Here is a 9,016-nt window from a genome sequence, read left to right as displayed (position 1 = left end):
GTACTCCATTCAAACAAAATTCACTACCTAGGTCTACAGATCGAATTCCTGGAGTTGTGGAGACCTTACCTACTGTTTCCCGGAGGCAAACCAGCTGCTGGAAGTCGTGGCCGAGCCCCTCTCAGTGAGCCACTGCCAAAACAACATCTAACTTAATACAATCCTCTCAACCTAGCATCAATTCACAAATCTTCATAGCTAAGAAACCCTAATCTACACCATCCTCACCTCAATTTACCTCCACGATAGGAAACACCTCAACCGGCACAGAGATCCCGATGGAGAAACTCAGCTTTAGAGCTCTGGAAATTGAACCCACCGTTTGGAGTACTTCTCACCAAGATCGGGCCCTAGGGATCGACGATTCTTCCTCAGCAACTCCGGAGCTTAGACCTGTTCCTTCCGGCCGGAGATTCTTCGCGCGCTACGGCTTTTTGAAGAAGGCTCCACCGTCGCGACCTATGTTAAGGGGTTGAGAAGCTCGGAGGCTCGATCCGCGACAAGGCGCCGGCGATCAGGTGCGAGCGTGCGTCGAGGTCGAGTCCGTCGACGAGATCGGGAGGAAAGGAGAGGGGAGTCGGCGTTTTAGTGCTTGGCACTGTAGCTTCTTAAACGGTAGGGTTTAATTAACCTAGGTTGTTATTATTTCTTAATCGGTAGTTTTTCTTAACCACTTTATGTTTAACAATTTATCCCCTTAAACTCCTCTATACAACCTCCAAATAATTCCAGAGAAATACCTAAAAATTCTCATAAATTCTTATAGGTTATTTACTTTTGTCGTATCTCACATGTTGTTCCTGAGGAAATGTGACGATATGTATTTGATCAGATTCTAAGTGTAAAGACAAATTTTTGTATCTAATCAAAGGCTTTTACTGAATTCCTCTATTATTTATAATGTGGTGTTATGTTCATTATTTCTTCATGTATCCTATGTATCATTTATCATAGCTAAGGTTATCTTAACTATTAGTATAGTTTGATATTATAACCAATGTTATATCAACTGATGTTGTCTTATTGACTGAAGTCAATATCATACTAATATAACCACAATTGCCCTCGTTAAAAATATTTTCAATAAATACTAAGTCATATTCTACACGGATAGACTAAAATTTGTCACTCTTCTAAACTTTTATTCTTAAAATATTTTCGTCTTTAGTGTAGGTATGGTCAAAAAGTTCTGTCCTTTCTATTTTATTATGCCCAGTCGTTCACGTCTTCTTTCGAAACTTTGTAATTAGTGATTGGCTTTCCATCGGGTGAGAGAATGTTCGAGGCACTACCAACCCCCTTGCGATCTGGTCTGTCACATCCGATGTAAATGACCTGACACTTACCTTTTCCGGCCGCCACGTCGCGCGAACCACTCGCTCTTTTCCCTTGATCCTTGGCATCCGTTGGACTAGAAAGCATTTTATTTTGTCTATAGTGGTATATTTCTTGAACCCTAAACCCTTCGTCTTCTTCTCAACCTCATTTCTCCTCTGGCACCATTCTCTTGTTGTCATCTGCAACCGAAAAAAAAAAACTTCGTATCTGCTACTTCTTGACGTTCCTCTTTATTGCGCCCAGTAAGTAATCTATTGTTTCCCTAACTTATACCTTTGTCCATGGCTGAGGAAGCAATTGCTCCTTGGTATGTCCATATGTCTTCTATCTTCACTACAAGAAAATTGGGATTCTACAACACTTAAAAGACAACGCTTTTTTTAAAAAGCGTTGTCTTTTTTCCTTTTACAACACTTTTAGTGAAAAGCGTTGTCTATTTCTTTATGTTCTTACTAATAGACAATGTTTTTTTAAAAAACGTTGTCTATTAGTGATTTGTGTGGGTCAAAGACAACGCTTCTTGAAAAGCGTTGTCTATTACCATTTTTTTTAGTTTATATGACAACGCTTCTTGATTTTTAGTGGGCCAAAGACGCCGATCCTTTTAATCTTGAGCCCGACTTCTGCTCTGCGCGCCCGATTCCTCTCATCCCAGATCTCCCCTCTGCTTGACGTGCTCTCTCTCGCGGACGACTCGAAGATGACGGAACGGAGCTTCTACCTTCGGTGATCGACAGTGTCACTTGAGGAGGAAGTCTTTGGATCTCGACGATACCGGCGGAGTCCAAGCCATCTTCAGTAATCGATACCTAGGGCACGACTGATCGCCTGCTTCTCGGCGGACCTTTTCTTCTTTCCTTGGCATCGCCGGTGTAGATTTATTCCCGGAGCCTCAAGGATGAGCTATATTGTTCTTCTTTGATTTCCCGCAAACCTCAGCGCCGAACCTTTCCTCGATTCCTCCTCTTCCTCTTGTAGCGCTGTGCCCTAGCCGGATCTTGGAGGTAAGGCATCGTACTCTATGGGTTGTTGAGATGTTGTGTGACCGATTCTTCTTTTCCCTTGCTCGCCAGAGACGTTCGATTGTTGAGGTAATCTGGTGGGGGAGTCTTCTTCCAGCAGCAACCATCTATGGTTGAGGATTAGCAGAAAGTGAACTGTTGATTGCCTCTAAACCTTACGTGAGAAAGATTCCAGCAGGGAAGTTTCGTTCTATGGTGTTCTTTGGTCCCATCAACTACTCTTTCATGGCAGTAACGATTCTGGATTGGGGATCAACAGAAGGGGCTGAGCTTGAGGTATGTGTAGGGGTTTTGATACATGATGTAGATGATTGTTAGATAGGTTTATGTGTTGAATTAGGGATAAATTGGATCACATTGGTTAATTGAATTTAGAATAGCACATGTGTAGTTGAATTTAGATCATGGTGTAATCTAATCATTTAGTAGTTAATTGTGCGGACAAGTTGTTTTGTTTACAGTTTCTTTTCGTTTCTCTATTTTTGAGTAATTTATTTCTTCTCGAGAAATTTGTACTTTGACACTTTTATTACTTGTAAGTTGTATCCATGTTCTCTTTTATATAATGCTCAGTTAGATTAACATAGGGACATTGCAACCAATATATCTATATATTCTGGAACTCTATAAAATCAATTAATGGTGCTTCATTGTTACATTGCACTATCCTTGCAGTTAAGATTGGGAGGCCAGGGTATAAGGTCTCAAAGCAATTTGATCCAGAGACAAAACAACGGTCTCTTCTGTTTCAGGTTTCACCTAGCACTTTTATAATATTTTGATTAATATATATGATATTATGATTTCAATTTGCACACATTATGATTTCATTGACTCATGCCCATCAAGTGTTTGATTAAATTTCTCTTCCATTGTATAGGTTTTAGTTGATACAATTTCTTTAGTTTAATTCCAAGTAATGCTTGTTAGTTTAGTGATTTATGTTCCTATGATGTTTGTTCTTTATTTGAATGTAATTAGTTTAGGTTTTGTCACATGCTCTAGTTTATGTTCCTATGATGTTTGTTGGATTCTCTAAGGCACCGCATTCATGATGAGGATTGGAAATATATAGTGGAAATGTGAGTTCATATTTATTTTTATTAAGCATTTATGTTAATACAAAACTCATATATAAAAAATCATTAACATATGAAGGGCCTTAAGATTGTTTAATTCAAACAAGGGAAGGAAAGGTAGAAAAAAGGCTATGTGGGAAGTAGTAAAGGTATGTGTAATTATATATAACAATCTTCCTTCATGTGTATGTTTATCATTAATAATTTGTATCTTATTACCATAGGCTCCTCAACAACAAGAAGCAACTTCTTGCTTCTTTGGAATCCATTATCAGCTATGCTTGTTAGTTTTTTCCTGCACTCTCATATTTTCAATGGATTGGCCATGGACATTGTATCTCTTAGTTCTGTTTCGTGGAAGGTTTCTGACAAATTGAATTTCCAGATACAGTAGCTTTTATCTCTCAGATTATTGCAGCTTCGATACAGGAATACCTGTCCATTTGCTAACTATTTCTGCTATCACAGCCAACCCTTTGTTTCAAAGTATTTTGATGTTATTGATCCTTCAAGGACGAACAACAATCTTTGACAAAGTTTCAGAACAAGGTAGCAGCAACTTGATTTCTTAACTTACCTTTGCTAATGATATCATTTTGTTCTCTTTGCTCATATCAAGATTGTGTGAGTGATATTGTCCAATTGAAGATGGACAGTCTGGAATTAGACTGTGTTAATCTTTTATGCTGAATTGAGAGCTACTAATATATAATTGGTACAACTTCCACTCTAGAACATAGAACCATTTGTTTCAACAAGGTGTAGTAAAGTGTCAAATTACAAACTTTAACACCTCTTTACCATCATTTCTAGACATTATGATTTCATTCTTTTCCATTAGTAAAGTGTCCATCTTTTGCAATTATGAAGCATGACATTCTACATTCTCTACAAATAACTGTTTGCAATTATGATCTGCTTGTTTACCTTTCTTTCAGTAAGCGATTGGTGGTTTGGATGTCAATGAGTGGAACGGTAGAAGGGTCGTCTCTGAACCCAAATGCCCTACACTCTGTTCTGCAGCAGTTGCGGGAGTCAGTGCAGGCATTGTTGGAACACTTCCATCAGTGGAGGCAACAAGATATGGCTGGCAAAGACTTGTTTGAGACTGCCTCTATGGAGGCTTTAGTCATGAACCTGAGCACCAAATCTCCGAAAAAAGGCGTGAGGCCGGGTAAATATCGTGAAAAACCTATCCAATGCGTAAGGCCAAAGTGTACTCCTCGCCGCATCATTCTTCGAGGCCGACTAGCTATTTTGTGCTTTTTTTGTTTTAAATTCGAATGTCACTATACTTTGAAACAGAACTATTTAGTCTTTGTGTATAGTTGAATTCTCCTGTAAATACTAATACTTTGTAATTGAATTCTATTGTTTTGGTACGAGTTTGAAATCATTAGTTGAGCTAATTAATGTTATTTTATATGTCAAATTCAAATCTAGATATGGTAAAAGAAAATTAATAGTTTTGTAAATATAAAAAAATGATTTTGTAAATAGATTTTTTTTTTATTTTAAAAAGACAACGCTTTTAAAGCGTTGCAAAGATGATGTTTTTGCAAAAAATACACAACGCTTTTAAAGCGTTGTCTTAGCTACAAACAACAACGCTTTAAAAGCGTTGTCGTTGAGCAGACTTTTAACAACAGTGCCTTTAACAACGCTTTTTCAGGCACAAAGACAACGCTTTAAAAGCGTTGTCTATTAGCTTTTTTCTTGTAGTGCTTTGATAAGAATGCTAGATCATCCATCCGTCGTTAGTATGAAATTCCTAAGGAATATAGAATCATAATCCCAGCACTGAATGATCGACCTCATCATCCTCCTGATAACTGCGTGGCTTTTTTCAGGGATCAGTTGATAGGGGGTTTAAGGTTCCCTATCCCCTCTTTCTTGATTGAAATAAGTCAATATTTCGACATTCCCCTGCAACAATTTGCACCTAATGCTTTTCGTTATCTATGTGGCACTTACATGCTTTTCCGTTTACAAGACATTCCTCCTACTCCTCAGAATTTCTTCATGTTTTCCTACCCCAAACTCTCTGAGCCTGGTGTTTTCTTGTTCCAGTCGCGAACTAAAATGGTTCTTTTTGGTAATATGCCATCGTCTCTCAAGGCCTGGAAATCTCATTTTTTCTTCCTAAAGTTTCCCGGACCCATCCCTTGGTATCATGCTTGGAAATCCTTCTTACTTCCTCTGCCCAATGTTAGAGAGCTTCATCTGCTTCCCTCTTTTCCCGTTTATTGTGAGAAGCTACTAAGTCATCGGCTCTCTATTTCAAAATGGTTGAAAGTTGAACTTCTGTATCTATTTGGCTTAAGCCCCGTCAGACCTGATACCCCCATTTCCTTAGGTAACATCTTGCCCCTTCTTTACTGCTTTTAATTACCTAAACCGTTTCTTCTTTTCATACAGTGGAGAACTTCTATGATGCTTTGATCAATGACAAACTACGAGTGGAGGAGGACCTACTTCGTGCTAAGGAGGCTGAATTCCTAGCTGCTCTGGCCCCTCCCCCTGTAAGTGAAGGGCCAACTATTTTAGCCGAAGTGCCTAGCTTGTCGGGGCTTCATGAGGCTCCAGGAGGTTCTTCTAGGGATCTTGCTGCGCAGATCCTCCCTTATCCTGCTTCCACTATTCCGTCTCCCGCAGCTGTTGCTGTCTCCTCATCTGCCTCTATTCCTCTTATTGAGCTTACATCCCCTGGTAGCTCTGATAAACCCATGACTGAAATTTCTACGGGCAAACGTCCGAGACGCAAGCTAACCAGGGCTCCTCCTCCAAAAAGGAGGCTCATTCTTTCTGCCGATGAGCTAGCTTCAGAAGATTTTGTGTCAACTGACCTTCTTTCCGATGAGCCCACATTAGCAGAACTTTATCCTTCCTTGAATTTTCCTACCTCTCCTTTTCCTAAAACTAGTACTTCTGGTGACGCTTCTTTTACCTTTCCTTTATCTATTCCGACTTCAGGATCTTTACCCTCTTCGCCTTCTTCTTACTTAGTTTTTGCTCCACCATCTATCCCTACTTCTTCTTTCTCAACTGGCTCTTCTACCATCCCTGTCCTCCCCATATTACTGGGGGGCTGTTTTGCTAATTCTTGGGATGAGGTTCGTCCCCTTTTCGAGGGGCTTTTCATCCCTGAAGCGATTGACCGCTTTTCCCATAAAGAGAATAAGGTATGATTATATAATCCTGCTTTCTGTTTCTGAAATACTATCTCACAGTTTTGGATATGCTCCCAGCGGTGGCTAGAGAACATGAGTTTCTCCCGACTATTACACATCTTATACACTGAGAACGAAAAATTGAAATCGGAGAACAAAAGGCTGCAACAGCAAGTTACCGAACTGTCTTCTGCAGAATTTTCTGCTGCCGCCAAAAAGCAACTTGAAACTCAAATTGAGAGTCTTGAAGCCCAATTCAAATTGGTTACGGACCTCAATCAAGAGTTGACCTCAAAGCTTGGCGAGTTAAAAGATAATTATGAAGTAGAGTTGAGTGAGAAGTTGAAGGCCTTGCAATTGAAAGAAAACGAGGTGGCATCTCTAAACAGTTCCCTTGATTTGACCAAAGCCGAGGTTGCTGCTAGGGAAAATGAATTGAAAACCTCTCAGATGGCGTTGGTGGTCTATAAGGAGCATGAAGATGTTCGTTACAAAGAACGAGCTACTGTCATGATTGAGTCAAATGAATTCAACCGACCGATTGTGAGATCCATCTTGTCTGCTTTTACTGCAGGGGCCAAAGGAGCAATTCGACAATTGGAAGAGGAGGGCTACTTAGCGCGCATTCCTCCTCTCAATTTCCTGAACCGTCGCAGACTTATTGAAGAAAGGCCTCCTGATTTGTACCCAAAACTAACTTTAACTTAATTTCCGGTTATTGTAAAGAAGGGGGATCGAGACTTTGCCATGATCCTCCGAAAAACTTATGTGGTTCTGAATGGTATCCCTGGATTGCTAATCTTACTTTATCTTTAGATAATTTGTTGGTTTCAGGTAAATGTACCAAATGTCCCTTGGCTTATCCATGCTCAATCTTTCTTTACGACTAATTCTCCAACAACCCGGCCGATATATAAGTACCGCCCGATATTTCGAGGGGACTTCCGATATCGGTCGATTTATCTTAATCGACCGATTTACCTCCTTGTCAGGTCTTATGGGTATTAACATTACACATCCTATGTGATGGCTTATACTGAGTCTTTAGTCAGCGGATCTGGGTTACTTTTTGTCCTGGTCGATTCATCAGGATGGTTTGATTTAACCCCGTTTCATCTATTGATCAATATCCAATGCTCAACTTATATTCTACTATACCCATGCTTTGAGCCTATGTTTATAATACTAATTTTGGCTTTGTCTTTATGAAGTTTCTTCAAAAATTACTTCTAAGGAAACTTTACACCTTTTCCGAGGAAGTTTATTTGACTTCATCTCTCTCCCTTGATTTTATTCTCTGATATTATTACCTATTTATGACGATTGACATTCTGGGCACCTTTTATTCTCCTTTTCCCTTTCGTTTCTTCTGTTTAGAGGTTTTAGCACAGGACTAGAAGAGGGACAAGGGTTTACGGAGTATTCTTCTGCTTCCTTCTGTTCATCTTTTCACTTCTCAATTCCTTTTCTTTTAACCTCTTCTCTTTATGGCGGTTTCTCCTCCGGCGTGGTTCCTCTCATGTTCTTCCAACCTCATAGATACAGAAGAAGTGGACTTACAGGCAACTTATGGTTTTCCCTCTTACATTATCCGTCCTGCTCCTCATGAGGGTCCTCACCTTCCTCCCTTAGGATGCATCTCCATCTTCAGGGACCAAGTCTTGCAAGGTTTCAGATTCCCCCTTCACCCTTTCTTTTGTGAGTTTAGCCGTTATTTTACTATCCCGCTCAACCAGTTCGTCCCTCAATCCTTTTCCATTCTAATAGGCTTCGTTGGAGTATCCAAACTGTTAGATTTCCCGCTGTCTCCTCATCTTTTCCATCACTTCTTCATCCCTCGTCAGGTAGATGTTGGTGTTTTTAAGTTTCAGTCTCGTCCCAAGGCCATTCTATTCAATCGCATTCCCCCTCAAGGTGAATGGTATAAAAAAATTTTTTATATGCGTCTTCCTTCTCCTCCTCCATTTCCTATTCAATGGATACATGACCTACCCCTGCTTCCCGACACTCATGGTCTCCTCAATGATCCCTCTGTCGCGTCTGCTCTACCTAAACTGCGAGGGGCAAAGTTCAGTTTGCCGCATCTGATCGAAGAGGGTTTGATGTTTCCTTTTGGGATAGGCCACATTGACACTCCCTTGGACAGTTCCTTTGGTAGGTATAATTATTTTGTCTTGCCTATACTAATTAGCGTATCCTTTTTGATAATGGTGTTTGATATCTATATTGCAGCTGATGCTCTTCTTCCAGCCTTCATGTATAAAAATTCTGCTATGACTAAGTCTTTTATCAATAGCCTTGGGGAAGAATGGTTACATACCCGCCGATCCGATCCTAATCCCTCTACTCTAGGATTGCTTTCAGAGGAAGAACGACGGGCAGAGGCTGCCTCACTTGCCGAAGAGGA

At 40.1% G+C, this 9,016-nt stretch overlaps 1 long non-coding RNA gene across 1 annotated transcript; it reads left to right on the top strand.

The window, feature by feature from the left end:
• The first annotated feature begins 2,553 nt into the window (after window positions 1-2,553).
• On the top strand, window positions 2,554-4,821 carry LOC121990213. Its single transcript, XR_006114506.1, has 4 exons — window positions 2,554-2,636; window positions 3,036-3,112; window positions 3,908-3,988; window positions 4,378-4,821. It is a non-coding gene; the product is annotated as an uncharacterized LOC121990213 (long non-coding RNA).
• Window positions 4,822-9,016: the final 4,195 nt, after the last annotated feature.

Source organism: Zingiber officinale, chromosome 6B (assembly GCF_018446385.1).
Source record: "Zingiber officinale cultivar Zhangliang chromosome 6B, Zo_v1.1, whole genome shotgun sequence".
Taxonomy (NCBI): Eukaryota; Viridiplantae; Streptophyta; class Magnoliopsida; order Zingiberales; family Zingiberaceae; genus Zingiber; species Zingiber officinale.
The sequence above is the reverse complement of the archived record's forward strand: the minus strand, read 5'-3'. Positions and strand labels throughout refer to the sequence as shown.